The sequence below is a fragment of the Ursus arctos genome, unplaced genomic scaffold (assembly GCF_023065955.2).
Source record: "Ursus arctos isolate Adak ecotype North America unplaced genomic scaffold, UrsArc2.0 scaffold_31, whole genome shotgun sequence".
In the NCBI taxonomy this organism is placed as follows: Eukaryota; Metazoa; Chordata; class Mammalia; order Carnivora; family Ursidae; genus Ursus; species Ursus arctos.
This window is the reverse complement of record NW_026622997.1, coordinates 14,457,464-14,473,288: the sequence shown is the minus strand read 5'-3', so window position 1 is coordinate 14,473,288 and position 15,825 is coordinate 14,457,464. Positions and strand designations below refer to the sequence as shown.

At 43.0% G+C, this 15,825-nt stretch overlaps 1 long non-coding RNA gene across 1 annotated transcript; it reads left to right on the top strand.

Moving 5' to 3' along the window:
* The first annotated feature begins 4,981 nt into the window (after positions 1-4,981).
* LOC130542255 (uncharacterized) lies at positions 4,982-6,999 on the top strand. The gene is made up of 3 exons (XR_008956686.1): positions 4,982-5,078; positions 5,186-5,280; positions 6,378-6,999. It is a non-coding gene; the product is annotated as an uncharacterized LOC130542255 (long non-coding RNA).
* Positions 7,000-15,825: the final 8,826 nt, after the last annotated feature.

The window sequence follows — 15,825 nt, the reverse complement described above, 5'->3', positions numbered from 1 at the left end:
CAACATATATGGGTAACACAAGAAAGGTCAGATCTGCTCCACCAGAGAGCCAGGCACAAGTACAGCCGGGCCTTAAATGTCTGAGCCAAAGTTTGGTAGGCTTCCCAGGGAAGGAAGACCATTGCATCAGAGGATGTGCAGGCGAAGTGCATATAAAGGCACAGATTGAAGGTGTGCTCTGGGCATCAGGAGTGCTGGTAGTTTGATTTGTTGGGCACAGAGTGGCGGGGGGGGGGGGGAAGAGAAAGGAATTGGGTGCTGTGGAATATCCCCCTTCAGTCTGAGAGAGGAAGAGAACACAGTCAGGCGACGGGAAGGGAGAGGCAACTGGTAAACCAGCCCAACGTGCGTCCTGAAAGACATGCTTACAGCCACTCCAGGGAATCGGAGACAGAAGTGTGTTCCATGGCCTGGATGTTCTCTTGGGCTCTCTGCCACACTCCCTTCATCTGTACAAGGAGGGTTTTGAACTCCATGATTTCTGAAGCCCTTTCTGACTCTGAGGTTCCGTGTGCCTCTCCAACTTTGGGAAGCTTTATTTTCTTTTCAGGTCATGTTGAATAATTTAGTGTCCCAGTAATTAGAGTCTAATTGGAAGCCTTGTGACCTGGAAGAGGTAACACGCTTCCTCACAGGGTCTGCCTTACTCTCAGGCCATAGTTCATGCACTGGGAGCATTTCCTCATTAGAACTCCCGGGGGCCTCCACCGAGAAGTCATTTACTACTTGGAGTGGGAGGGACATACAAATATTTATAAAGGTCATGTTGGAAAATATTTTAAAACAATTGAACTGCAAAACATGTGTTTAACATTTATAGTGCTTGGAATGGAAAAGATACTTTTAATCATCCTGCTTCCTGGAGTCTAACCAGCTCCTTATATCCCTTGGAGAGCTTCTTCCCAACAGCACAACATAGCAAGAGGCGGCTATCTAGAGGGGACCTTGTACCATTCCTTGTGATTTAGGGGAAGGCTTGATTGGAGCGCATGTTTTCAGATCCTAGTAATCTTAAATAAATAATCCAAGCCCACGGCATTAATAAAAGCAGTAATTCTGTCAAGTGTCCTTGCTAACTTCCTAAACTTCTGAGGGGCCAGGGCTAGTGATTTATGAACACTGCCAGAATCTGAGCTGTGGTGTTTTTTAGGGGATTCGTTGGGAGGTATACTTTTAAGGGTAATTACCATGTGTCAGAAAGATGCCTTAGCTCTCTTGACACTAGGTGCTCAATTTTATTTCAGAGGTCAAGTGGCAGGAGAATTATATGTGAAAGGGTATCCTTTCAACATTTACAAGTAGAAAGTAAATGTAATATGCTAAGCTCAATTCTGGCTCGACGTGGTAGCTAATTAACTCTGTGTGTGCCTTGCTGCCTTGGACAGTGGAGTTCCACAAACATTTATTGCATTCCAGTAGAAGGTAAAACACGCACAGTATTTCTCGGAACAGCAGGGTCCAGCACTGGAGTGCTATACCACGTTTCCATGGACGTATGAAGGAAATGCTCCTGACCCAGCCTGGGAGTGCAGAGGGGGTGGATGGAAGGCAGCGGCATCTTTTCGAGCGAGGTCTTGCCCGGCCAGGGTCTGAAAGGATCAGCTGGGGTTCCCAGGTCAAATGTGTGCAGGGGAACAGCAAGAGAAGGAGCAGAAGGCTTGCAATAGTGCAGTGTGGGATAGTAACAGGTCTTCTGGTTGGAGCTACAAGGGCAAGGATAAGTTGTAGTGGTTAAAGCTGAGAATGTAAGGAGATGTGGTCAGCCTGGTAGTACGTTGGTAGTTCTTTCTCTGCTAGGAAATTTGCCTAAAATCTGCTGCTCCCCACCTGATGGAGCTGGACTTGTATATGGACTCTTGAAAGCTATGTGAATATCAGTCACTTCAAGGTGAGACTTCGATTGAGCATAGTCACGTGGTCTTACTCTTGTCTACCCACATCCTGGCTTCCAGCTCCCACTCTGGTACTGGAATTGGAACTTAGATCTGCATCTCTTGTCTAGACTGGTAGGTTGTTTCTTTCTGGACTCATCCCATTTAATATTCATCCTGTCAGCTCAGATGGGTCTCCCTGGTTCATGATCCTGACACTCAACTCATGTTAAGGAAATCTCACAGTCATCCCCCAACCCCCTGCCCCACCGTATGACCAGATACAAAGACCCCTCATAGACTAAGCCATCCCAGTTCATGCTAGATTTTGCTACATCTCTTGGATTTGGTGATTTGGACTATAGCTTCTCTTCCCTTCTCTTTCTATCCTGATTACGTTTCCTCGTCTTCACTGTAGCTAGCCTGAGTTGGCCTTCTTTTAGCTTTGAACTTTCCACTGCCTGTCAGCTGAAGGTGGGCTGGTTGGTATGCCAGACGAGGTCAAATCCTTCCGGCATTGGCAAAAACCAGTTCTTAGCGGTCCCGAGGTCCAGACGGTCCCTTGCCCTTGCCTCTGCCCCCCAATCAAAACTTAGTTTTACATCCCATCATGTGGATGGTGATTTTATAAGGAAGCATTCACTAATAATGTGTGTTTGGAGGAATGGTAAAAGTTTCAGACTACACAGTCATTATTAACATATTAAAATGCTCTGGAACGTCCTGTGGTTTAGAAACTTGTCTGATTTGAGTTGAGTGTTTCCAAACAAAACAAAACAAAACAAAACAAAATAAAACGAAACAAAAATTTTTCCTTTACCATATAACTTTTCTTTTCAATTACATTTATTTAAATCCCAAAGGAACTAAGATTTCATGGAACACACTGAGGGGATATGGATCGAAAGCATTAAAATTCCTTTTTAGTACTATTGACTAAAGGTGCTAACCTTCCAAGTGGGGGTGTTCTCGGAGGACTGGAAATACTGCTGTCTCAACTGAGGTTGAGGCAAACCCATGGCAGGATTTGCTGGGATAGTGTCTGTAGCAGCTGGGGTTTCTCAGGCCTTGTTTTGCCTGCTCAGCATTGATTTCTTCTTCTTCCAACAGCCGCCTTATTAAAAAAATTTTTTTTATAAGACTGAGTGTGTCATCCCCCCTTCCCAAATCCATATGTTGAAATCCTAATTCTTAGCACCCCAGAATATGACTATATTTGGGGCTAGGGTCTTTGAAGTGGTGACTGAGATAAAATGAGGTCATATGAGTGGGCCCTTATATGATGGTATCCTTATAAAAAGAGGAAATTAGGACCTAGATACACAGAGATGGAAGACCATATAAAGACAACGGAAGGAGATGGCAATCTCCAAGCCTAGGAGTGAGGTCTCAAAAGAAACCAGCTCTGCCAACATCTTGACCTTGAATTCTCAGCCTCCAGAACTGTGAGAAATAGATTTCTGTTGTTTAAGCCGCTCAGTCTGTGGTCCTTGGTGATGGCCACTCCAGCGGACTGATACATAGGTGGAAGTGAGCTGTCCCCATTGCTTGGTTCCTCAGGGACCCAGACACGGTCAAGGAGAACAAAGTTCATGGTGGCTCTGGTGATAGGCTTTGAGCTGGGCCTGTGGCCCAAAATAGGCCAATGGGCTCCAGCTCCTATATTTCTTGCACCATTGGAGAGAGGCGTTCTTTCCTACAGTTTTTGTTGAGCTGGTAGGAGGCTAGCTGGAAGCTGTCTTTACCACACTTTGGGGAAAGAGCCTGCCTGAGAAAAGAGCCAGAGGGTAAAGGAACTAAGAGAGAGTCAGGTTCCTGACAGTATCGTTTGAATGCCTAGATCTAGTGTTGCCAGAAATTTTCTGCCCCTGGACTTTTTAGGTTTGTATGCCAACACATTCCCACGTCCCCCCACTGTTCTCTTTCCTTCCCTTCTCTCTTCTCTCCCCCTCCCCTCCCCTCACCCCCCTCTTCTCCCCTTCACTTCCCTCCCTTCCCTTCCCTTCCCTTCCCTTCCCTTCCCTTCCCTTCCCTTCCCTTCCCTTCCCTTCCCTTCCCTTCCCTTCCCTTCCCTTCCCTCCCTTCCCTTCCCTTCCCTTCCCTTCCCTTCCCTTCCCTTCCCTTCCCTTCCCTTCCCTTCCCTTCCCTTCCCTTCCCTTCTCTTTCTTCTTTGCCTTAACAGGGTTTGAGTTGTCAAAGGATCCCAGATGATACATAAAAGTGACACAGGAGTTTTTGAGAAAATGTCCGTCAGTGTTACCTTCTCACTCTTGCTGCTCTTCATTTTTCTAACATCCCTTTAGCCAGTTCCTCTTGAATATAATCTCCTCAGAAATAATAGTCTCTGTCCCATGAAATGTATGAGAGTTTTACCAGATAAACGTGTGACGGGTTCACTTGTGACGTACCTATTATGAACCATGCTGCTGTGTCTGCATTGGGCCGGGTGAGTCTGTAATGGCACCACCAGCCATAATTTGCAGCCAGGCAGGTGACTTCATGCATTGCCTCACATTTATAGCAAATGTTTTAAAGATTATTACCATGCCGTGATTAAGAAATCGAGTCATCATTAACACAAATCCTTTGCAAACAATTTTGTGGTTCCTTCTAGTATTCAGACTCTTGGGTAAACAATCTTTATGACTATATTCTAGGGCTCTTTATGCTTTGGGGATATTCAAATGTAAGTGGGAGACCCCAAAGACACACAGCTTTAAGGCATATGAAGGGTTCTCTAGAATGTGAATTTCCGGACGCTGGCGGAAAGGAAGGTGTCCGGGAACCCAAGGCCCCCCTTCCTGCCGAACACTTGCCTGCTCCTGATGGGCACGTGGTTGGTTTCTGTCAGCACGTGTGGTGGATGAACCTCGGAGGACACATTTGGAAAATCCAAGAGAAAGGAAAATTCATGCAAACGTTTATTTGGCTCTTTACACATCATTGTTTAGTGAACATGGTCCAAAAACCTTGTCACAACAAGCTTCCTTTTGAAAGGGATGGTGTTTACTCCGCTCTCATTGGTCTGGAAAGCTGGCAAGCCCGTTCCCTGGGTGAGGCGTCCCGGCTCTTTCCCACGGCAGCCGGCCGAAGTTCAGCGGTGGAGAGACGCAGAAGTACCACCACGGTCGCCGCTGCGCACGGGCCGGGGAGACAGGCGTGGGTCCGCCGTGACCACCTTCTCCGCCACCACCGTCCACATCTCGCGTGAGAATCAGGGTGGCCGGGCGTGGGAAAGGAAAACAGGTTTGTCCTCTAGGGCTCGTGCTTCTTAAAGATGGATTCTCATATTCACGATGTTTTTCTGTCCCCAGTAGTGATTTCGCAGAAGATGCGTGACCTGGAGTTCTTGCCTCACTAGTAAGAAAGAGCGGACCCGAGTACGGACACCACCACCATCCACATCTCTGTAAGTGACTATCTGGACAAGATTCCAGATATTATTCTGAAGCGTTATTTAATTAGTGTGCGGTTGAATGTCAAATGACGTGTAATCTAGAGAATTAAAGTTGTAAAGCTCACCATTTGCTTTTTTTCCGATGTCATATTATTTTTTAAAATATGAGATGTGAAGTGGTAATATGCCTTAACATTCTCTTCATAATACGAGGCTACTCTCTAGAACACAGAAGAATAATCTGTTTTGTTGTTGTTTTTAGCTTCCTTTGTCTGTTTTCTGTACCGTCCCCAGAATAAGAGCGGGAAGGTCAGGCGTTGAGAGAGTCAGGCTCTGGCTCGAGTAGCCTGAGCTCAAGACTCAGCTCCATCAGTTATGAGCTGCAAGACACAGACCAATGAATTTAACCTTCTCTGCCTCTGTTTTTCTACCTGTAAAACAAAGCTTAAAAATACTCTCTCCCTCCCAGGGTTGTGGTGAGGACTGACCCGGAGAGTTGATGTAAAGTGCACCTTGCAAAGGCTGATAAACACTGGCTCTTCTCACTGTTATTATTATTATCCACGGTTCCCAGTACTTTGTAGGTACACGATAAATGTTGTTAATCCATTATATTTGGCGTTCTCCGTATTTATGTATTCGCCTTCTCACCAACTAAGTAGAAGTATGAAAAATGTCATTTCATGCTGTTTAAAATCAAATATACTCTTTTCCTGTGAACCGTTGACAGCGTCATGCTAAGCAACCCCCTGGTACTGTTGAAAAGCACAATGTTTAAACGAGGGGGGTAGAAGAAAATTGCCAGTTTGGGAAAGGATTCATCTACATGGAAAAACAAAAGCTGTGAGTTTTAAAAAAGAAAGTTGATCTTTTATGGAGAAATGTCCAGGCCACGCATAGCCAGAAAACTTACTTCCTAAATTAGTTTTATAGAATTTTTGCAAAGTGCTAAAGCAATTTAGTGTCAGGATACACTGATTCTAATAAAAATAAATTAATAAATTTAAAATGTTCAGGCACCTATATTCAAAGGGCCGCTAGGCATTTTAATAGAAGATAAGTAAGAACCATTAATCATGGTTTTCACACGCTTTCTCACATTACCCTAGGCAACTGTGGCCAGGCCGAGAAATGGTACTTCGAGCAAGCTGCTGGTACTGGATAAAATAGTGATTTCATCTTGACTGTCTACACTATATTTTGTCTACACTTTTGCTCTCTTACAAGTAAGTACAAAATTGTACCTGTTGACAACTTAATTTTTTTCATCATTTTGCCCTACCCTTAGGAAAAGGTAATAAAATCAGTGAAATTTGCATTTCTTTTCTATTTGCTTGGCATAAATTATCGGTCATCTTTGAGAGAGCGAGGCTGGGAAAAGTGCACATAAGCCCTGGTCTTGTTTATGCTTTGACCATGTTTCTAAGTTTGGAGGCACAAAGTATGTTCATAGAATCCTTGGCCCTTTTTAAGTCAGAGACTTCTTTGAGAATCTGATGAAATGTTGGACCCTTTCTCCTCAAAACACACATCGGAATACGGTACATCCATAGACTTCCTAAGGATGTTGTGGACGCCATCTTGAGAACCTCCATGGATGGCTCCTCATGGACACCATGCCTACGTTGCAAAGAAGTGCCAATCACACAGAGAACAATTCAAAGACACGGGACCTAGGAACAGATTGGGAACCTCTCTTTAGTCTCAACTCTTGTAATTCACTTTCCCATTAAATTCCTAATGATAAAGTTACAAGTCAGCTGGATCTGCTTCCTCGATTTGAAGACCATTCCGCCATATTTGTGGCAGAATTCTATCTCCCTCATTCTACGCAGACTTTTAAAACAAGGCACTTTCCATTATAAGAAAAAGTATTCCAATGACTTCCTTAAATGTGGTAACCCTGGAGTCAATAACCCGTGACAGCCCTGTTCACCCCCATTCTGCTCGGGGTTCAAACAACTACTGTACCTGCCCCTCAACTCTTAACAGCACGGTGAGTTCTATTTCCTTCCTCTATAATTGTCTCTTTTCAACAGAGGACTAGAGTCAGTTTTTCAGCCATGGTTTGATGACTCTCATTCTACTATCTCATTTAATTAACTTCTGCTGTAGCAGACCTCCTCTCTGAGTGAAATAATTGGACCTATTAGCTTTGTACTTTTAACCAGGTCACTGAACCTCTTTGGAATCCAGTTTTTCAATGTGTCAAAAGAGAGGTTTGGACTGTAATCTCTAAGGTGGCTCTAAGTTTAACATTCTATATATTTTTAAATGCGTATTTGTGTGTGTGTGTGTGTGTGTGTGTGTGTGTTGACAACTTTTCTATGTTGCTGATACTCTCTGAAGGAAACCAAAATACTCGAACATACCTTTTTCTTTTCGGTACATATTAAAACATCAAGAACCTTTTATATTCTTGCCCAAGTAGGTTTGTCACCCTATTAAACATCTAAAGGTCACTGGTGAATTATTCACTTGCAATAGCAAGTCTGGAATATCAGACTTTAAAACATTTAAAAAACCTATGCTTTCTTTATATACGTGAGTTCTAACTACATAAAAATAAGATGCCGTGAACATCTTATGAACAGTTATGCTGAGATGACATTTAAGAGAGAATCTGTGGTTCTCTAGAGCGCTGGATTCACCAGCTGGGGCCACTTACCCATCCACCCCCAGCACCTCACACTGCACATGGCATACAGTAGGCGTTCAATCAGGGTTCACTAAACAAGCAAAGCATCTCATAACTGATATAGGATGGGTGTCAAGTCCAGCAATTATTTCTGGGGGAAAAGAATTAGAAATTGGAAATGGAGTGGGAATCAGGGTGAAAAAACCAAAGAGGCATGGTGATCAGGACAGGGGACAAGGTCATCAACGTGGAATTGTTTTTGGTGATCATGAAACTGATAAGGGATATGATGAGACATGGAAGCATTGTGCGTTGTTTCCCCACAATATATAATTTTATTTATGGTCAAGTGTATACTGTCTCATAGCATCTATGGTTTCAATTAGTACCCTAAACTGGGTACTGAATGAAACAGTCTTTGGAGGGAATGGAGGCTTGTGTATTTTTAAACACTCAGAGAACCTCAAGGCTGAGGTGTTATCTGAAGCCACTAAATAAACCCTATGATCGGAGTAAAACTACGATCTTGTATGTCTGTGAGGCCCACCTACTTCAGCATCTTCCTCATTTTCAAATCTCATTTTCTCTGTAAAACTTATCAGTATTAATTTGCATTTGAAGATTTTCAGCAAGCAAATGAAATCTACTTAGCTATAACTACTGAAAGATCCAACTTGAAAAATACAAATAGATGTCCAGAGGTAGATGGTTGCTCGCATTGACCCAGGTGCTCTGTGATGCCATTAGGTGCTCGGATTTCTTACCTCTTTCCTCTCTACCACCCTATGTTTTTGGATTCTACCCTCATGGTTGCAAGGTGGTTGCTGTACCTCCAGTCATCACAGCTACACTCAAGGTTGGAAGAAGTGTGTGTGTGGTGGGGGAGAGCAGAAGGAGTTGACAATTGCTTCTGTTCCCTTTCATAAACAAATACTGAAATTTTCCTAGAGCACATATAGGCTTTTTTTTTTTTTTTTTTAAATATCTCCATGCCTAGCATGGAGCCCAACATAGGGCTCCAACTCACAATCATGAGATCAAGGGCCAGATGCTCAACCGACTGAGCCGCCCAAGTGCCCCTCAAGTGGACTTTTAAGTATAACTAACTGGCCAGATGGTTTTACGAGGTTGTCCTTAGGTGCCAGAGAAGGTGCCAGATTGAACATCTCACCTGGCCCTGGGCATGTTGGTTCTCTGAAACCTGGGTTCAGGTGACAAGGAAGCATCAGAAAATGGAAATGGGTTGAGAAACCAATAATGTTTGCCACGGTCACTGGATAGGAAAAGATGGCAATCAGAAGAATGAGAGCGAAAACAATAAATTTCTCTTTTTTTTGGTGTGAAAGCCAGTCTTATTTCCTATGATTTGCCTTAAGTAGGTGTTACGGCTTGCTTACCTCAGGAGAACATTTAGTGAATAATGATATAAGTTATATTAATAGTTTAAATAACAATGAGTCCGATGTGTCTTGTGTTGCAATTTTTTTGCATAAGTGAATTTTACATTTTACTTCTAACCATTAAATGGATTAAAGTCGTCTATAAACTCACTAATGTACACATGTGCAGTGGCGGAGTGAAATTCCTGCTTTTTTGTTAATGAGAGTATTGAGAACATGGCAATATTTTAGATGTAGACGTGTTCAGGGAAAAATAAGAATTTTTGTCTACTGCACATAAGTCAAAGAAATGGGGAAGAAAGGCGGTAAGGGAAATAGAAATTACTTAGATAGTGTGTCATGAGGAGGAGATTTAGACTGGCAGTCGGGGAGATTACAACAGGAGAGGAAAGAACAGAAATAAAACAAGAGTGTTGCAGGTCCCTTCATTTTCTCAATTAAAGTTTTTCTCATGGAAAACTTCCAGTATCTGCAAAAGCATAGAAAACACTGCAGAAAACCTGCGCCAATCCATCCCGCAGCTTCAAGAATTAACAACACGTGGTCAGTTTTGTTTCACTATGTGCAACCCCCATGCCTTGCATTATTTTGAATCATACCCCAGACATCATCGTACCATCTCATGAGTAAGTATCTAAGCAGTGGATAGAACAGAGTTGAAATTCTAGCTCTGGTCCCAGCGGCTGTGGGGTCTTGGACAAGTTCATTCATCCACTCGATATATGTTTATGAAGTCTCATCTGTGAACCCAGAAGCAAACGAATACACTCAATAATTCCAGATGGAGGCCTACATAATGAAGGAAGTAATAAAACAGGGCAACAGAACCAGGAGTGACGGGCGGTTTACCTTTTACACTGGGTGGTTGGGGAGAGAGAAGCCCTATCCCCTCTATTCTGGTTTCCTATTCTGTAAACAGGGGATGTATGATCAGTGTCCTGTATCGCTCTTGAGAGTTAGCTAATGTCTGAGATAGCGTTTAGCTGAGGCCTGGCACACGGCCGGCTCTCAATAAATGCAAGACAGGATGTGAAGGACCTCCTTGGTCCTTGCTTGTCCACTCGATCCCTTCCCAGAGGGGGCTACCATGCTCCATCCTGCTTCATGCTGACTTAAGGTGCTTTGAGGTGTGCTGGGCTCATTGTCCTACTCTAGACCAGAGCCTGGTAAAAACTCTGGCCCCTCTAATTTTATTCCTCTATAGAAGGCACTTTATTCTAGAACACGGTGAATCTGTGGAGTCTATCAAGAAAATAAGGTTATGGGGTGCCTGGGTGGCTTAGTGGGTTGAGCATCTGCCTTTGGCTCAGGTTGTGGTCCTGGGGTCCTGGGATCCAGCCCCGGATAGGGCTTCCCGCTCAGTGGGGAGCCTGCTGCTTCTTCTCCCTTTGCCCCTCCCCCTCTGCTCATGCAGTCTTTCTCTCAAATAAAATCTTAAAGAAAAGAAAAGAAGGTTATATTGGGCCTGTGTCTCCTTCCTCCTCCTCTCCAACTTTGTGGGAAGTAACTGGCTTATAAATTCACTGGTTTTCTTTGTTTATTTGTTTGTTTTATGTAGAAAATACGTGTTTTTCCTAGAGTGAGTATTTGAGAAGAACTGCTTAAAATCTTTTATATTAAATGTATAAAAAATCTTTGGAGATTGAGTTTTACAGTTTTCAGTTTGGCAGACACTTAATCCTAATCCAAACAAAGTGTTGCTGGCAGTCTATCAAAACACTGGAAAATTTCGAGCTTTAGGAATGGCTACTTTTCTGGGATTTAATGATCTTTTTCATAATATGTTAGCAGACCAACTTCTATTTCTATTAAAAGTAGGCTTTGATCCAAACTCCATGTAATAAAGCAACAAACAGGGGAAAAAATAGAATTCAATAAGGTCATTCACTTCCTCTAGTTTTCGTGAGATGGAAGGCCCACATGCTGCCGATTCCACAAATAGTGCCTGTGTGTGTCCGAGCAAATCCGGAGAATACAGCCTCTCGTTCCGAAACAATGACGAAACCGTTTTAGCCCTGCCTTGTTGCTTGATCTTAACCTGGCCCAACAGGAGGGCTAAGGATGGGGGAACTGTAGCAGGAGCTCATCGTTTTCCCCCTGGGATCATGGCTCCGTGCAGCTTTGACCTTGGCTTTTCCCCAGTGTCCATGAATCCATGATGATCGCTCCATCCTTTGGCTCCCAGGCCAATCAGTGCTGCTGGCCCTGCCCAGCATCGATCACTCCAGCTGGGGCTTTACTACTGGCTGGTCTCCTTCTCCATTTTCTCCTTCGCTTCCCTAGACCACCAATCTCCACGTGGGGCCGTTTTCAACACTTTAAAAAATGTCCTTCATTTTCCTTAAGTACTTAGTCCTGGGAAAGTCCTCTCTCCCTTCCCACCCTATAACCTTCTCTTACACTTTCAGGAGGCAGCCTCCTCCTGGTGCATGTCAGGGAGGCAGAGGACACTGACCTGAGCCTTCTCTAAGGGGACCTTTCCAACTTTGTCTCTCCCTCTGCCATCTATTAACCTTTGCTCCTATTTGGTCTCCCAAATATCTTGTGTGCATTCCCACCCAAAGTCAAATTCATTGCCCTTATCCTCTCTGCATTTCCAAATTCCTTCCAACTGTGCCAGTTGTCTACTGTTTGTGCAACGAAATTACCATCAGCATGGTTTAAGATGATGAAAATTTACTCTCTCCTAGTTCCGTAGGTGAGAAGTCCAAACTGGGTCTCCCTGGAATAAAATCATGGTGTTGGTTGACTGCTCTCCTTTCTGGACACTTCTGGGGAGAATTCATTCCCTTCTCATTGGGTGGTTGGCGGAATTCAATTCCTTGTGGTTGCAGGGCAAAGGTGGTTGTTTCTTTGCTGGCTGTAAACTGAGGACTGTTCCCAGGGTCTATAACCCACCCCATTCCTTTACTGGTGGCTTCCTTCCTCCACCTTCAAAGTCAACAATGGCAGGCTGAGTCCTTCTCCTGGCACATCTCTCTGACCCACTTTTCCACTTTTAAGCATTCATGTGATTGGACCCCCCCCCGGCACCCATGCAATCAGGATAATTTCTCTAATTTAAGGTCAGCTGACTAATCCCCCCAACCTCACCCACAGCATTAATCCCTTTTGCCATGTAATGCAACATATTCACAGGTTCCAGAGATGAGGACATGGACCTCTTTGGGAAACCAATACTCTGCCCACCATCTCACCAAATTAAAAAATATATACGCTTCCTTATTAAAACAATTATATATTCATTGTAAGATATATTAGTAGAATTAGTAAGTTGTTAATTTGTTAACAGAGACATTATAATGGACAGCTATGTACATTCATGCATCTATGTATTTTCTTTTTTACAAAAATGACTTCATTATATACACTCATTTGTAAACTTTTCCCCCCTCTTCATTATATACACTCATTTGTAAACTTTTCCCCCTCTTCATGCTATATTGAAAAGCTTTTTTAATTCTGTTAAAAATTCTTTTACATTACTTTTAGAGATGTATAGTATCCTATTGTATGGAGTACCACAATTTGATTAACTAGTCTCCTTTTGTGGTTTGCATTATATTTTGTGACTATAAAAATTGCTGCAGTAAATGTATATTGCTCCTTTAAATATCCATGTAAGTCTCACTCCCTCTAAGTCACTTTCCCTGTCCGTTTAGTTTAGAAGGATGATTTAAAAAACCTAAATGTAAAGTGCTTCATGTTTGACATTCACCCAAAGAGTTCCTTATTTTGTCATTTGATTTTCTATATGTGCATGTGTGTTCCTTCTGGACCCATTCATACACCTGTCACTTGAATATTGTTCAAAGCGTTCTGATATTTTTTGTATCCTCTCTCTAGCCCTGTGTCTACAATCTTACGATTACAAAAGTGATATCTGCTAATAATTAAACAGGTGCTGAATGAACAGGTGACATTTCCCTCTTCTTCACCTTAGTTGATATTGGCTCTGTCTCATCATCCTTTGCTCTGGTTCCCTAAGGAAGAGCATCCTGGATCCCTCTCCTTCACTTGTGCCTGATGAAGAGAGAGATTGTTTTACAGTTATATTTAGAAACACACAGAATTATGGAAACCAAAACAGTTCAAATGGTTTATCCACAGCCAGGAACTCTGCTCACAAGCAGGAGATTTTGGATCTCTGCTCTTCAAAACTCACATGGTGTGCACCAGAAAATGGGAAGCGTTTCCTTACAAATTTTAAAGTCTCACTTGAGAACCCAAGAGTTGCCAAAATCTGCCTGAACTTTTTGATTCCTGATAATAAATCCAACAGAATGCATCTGTGCCAAACAAATTGCCAGAAGTTGTCTTGAAATGCAAATATCGAAAACACGGGGTCTCAAGGGCTAGCCCTTGAGAGAAGAGAATTAATGATAGAGGAATTCCTATAATTAAGTCTTCTTCTAGCTTTTAGAGGCCTAATTAGAAACCTTTCTCTGTTCTCTCCAGGCAAAAGTCAAAAAGTGACTAAAATTGTTAAGGCCTAAAATGACCATTCTGATGCTGATTTGGGCCCTCCCAAATCCCAACATATCTGACAATGTATTTTATTTATTTTTTTTCTCTTACATTTTTCTTCAGAATTTAAAAATTCGAGATTTGACAGTTTCCAGCGATGGTATACAAACTGTAGTGATAATTAGGAAGCTTTTCCCCTCTTGTCACTCATGATACATTAACATCTTTTCTCTCCCTGTGTCTTCTGCTTTTTTCCCTGCCCATTTTGTTCCTCACTGTTACTTTTTGATGGTAGTAATTGGCGGTGGTCATTCCTGGGAGATGAACTTTTATTTTTCTTTTACTTTTTGCTTTTCCAAGGCTCTCTCTCCATCAAGTTTCCCTTTCGATGGAGCATAGTTTATCAGTGATTCCTTATTAGCGATGACTGCTCCAGATTGAACAAGAAAACCTCAGTTACCGGTGGCAATGGGGGGATTGACGGCAAACTCTGTTGGAAAATTCTGGGCTAAAGGATTTGGAGATGGTGGTGTGAGCTGTCCACGCTGTTGTCATGGTGACGCGACAACACTGTGAAGGGTAATATTGGGAGTGGCCTGTGGTGTCCAGTCTGAGGGCAGAAAGGAAGTGACTACACACAGGCTGTGTTCTGGGTGCTTGAGAGAATTAGGGAACATGAGTGAACAAAACAGACCCAAACCTCTTACCCTCCCGCGGGTGAGGGGAGACAGGCCATAAATGGTAACTAATAAAAAAGTGATTGATCTTGCGTAATACAGTAGGTAGTTTGGAGATGATAAGTACATAGAAGAAAGAAAGAGGGATCTAGAGTGAATGAGTAGAGGGTAGTCTGCAATTTTAAGTAGCATGGGTGTGGTAGGCCTCACTGAATTGGTGACATTTTAGCTTGAAGGAGGTGAGAATTCTCCATATGGGGATATGGAGGTGAGATACAAGTTTGAGTTCAGGGAAAAGGAACCAACCAATGCAAAAGCCTGAGGGGGAGTTTATCCAGCAAGTTACCAGTGCACTCACATAATACCTGTCATGCGCGTTAGCGGGTCTCCTCCCTGATCGGTCACTGGTACTCCTCACACCTATTTAATCTTCTTACTGTGGGGCCTTTATTCCAGGGCTCACACTCACCGTCAATAATTCCATTCTGGTTTCCCCTTAATGGATAGGGGAGTATGTGTGTGTGTTGGGGGGTGACTATTCACTTCCCTTTTTGAGTGAAACATCTACACGACAAACGGTCCTTTCTCTTGCTAATATTGGCTAGCTCTTATATCCAAACTCTAGGATATTATTATGCTAACAGAGTCTTAGCACCACTCCTAAGGTTGTGACCTTTCTTCCCCCCCTAATTGGTAGATCCCTCCTGCCTTTAGGAAGAAGATGGATGACCACCTGTAAGGGGGGTAAGGGACAGAGAACATCCTATCCAGATGCACCCTTCTGGAAATACATATTTATAAGGAATTCTATGGTTGACTAATTACAGGCTATTTGTTCCTTTGAGAGGAAGAGCTTAGGAATCCTGGCCCTTAGATATTCATGAACTTGTGATCAGTTTAATTTGGAAAAGTCTGGCTCTCCTTCATCCCTTCACTAATGGCATGATTCTAGTTGAGGCGAAAAAGAAGGTTCTAGGGCTGGACAGATGAGACACAAAGGCAGTCTTGGTGTGGGGAGTAGTAATTACCCCAACCTGAGCCTACCTGGGGAAGAAGGAGCCCAGACCTTCCCAGCCGGGGCCAGGGTCGGCCAGGACTGAAACCAGTACTGAGGAAGAATAAACCCAAATTTATATGAAAAGACAGAAGCGGCTCCTTTATTACAGCCCAACAGCGATGACAAATGAAGACACATCCAAGAACAGATAATGAAAAATTTTGAATTATTGCCATTGTTTCTCATATTCCTGAGATTCTTGAATTAATATAGCAAACCAGTCTGAAGATAAAAAGCCAGAAGCTTTATCAAATACATTATGTCTGGCGGAATGTCTACACTGAGCTAACTCAAAGTCCTAGTAGTAGTTAGGGTTTG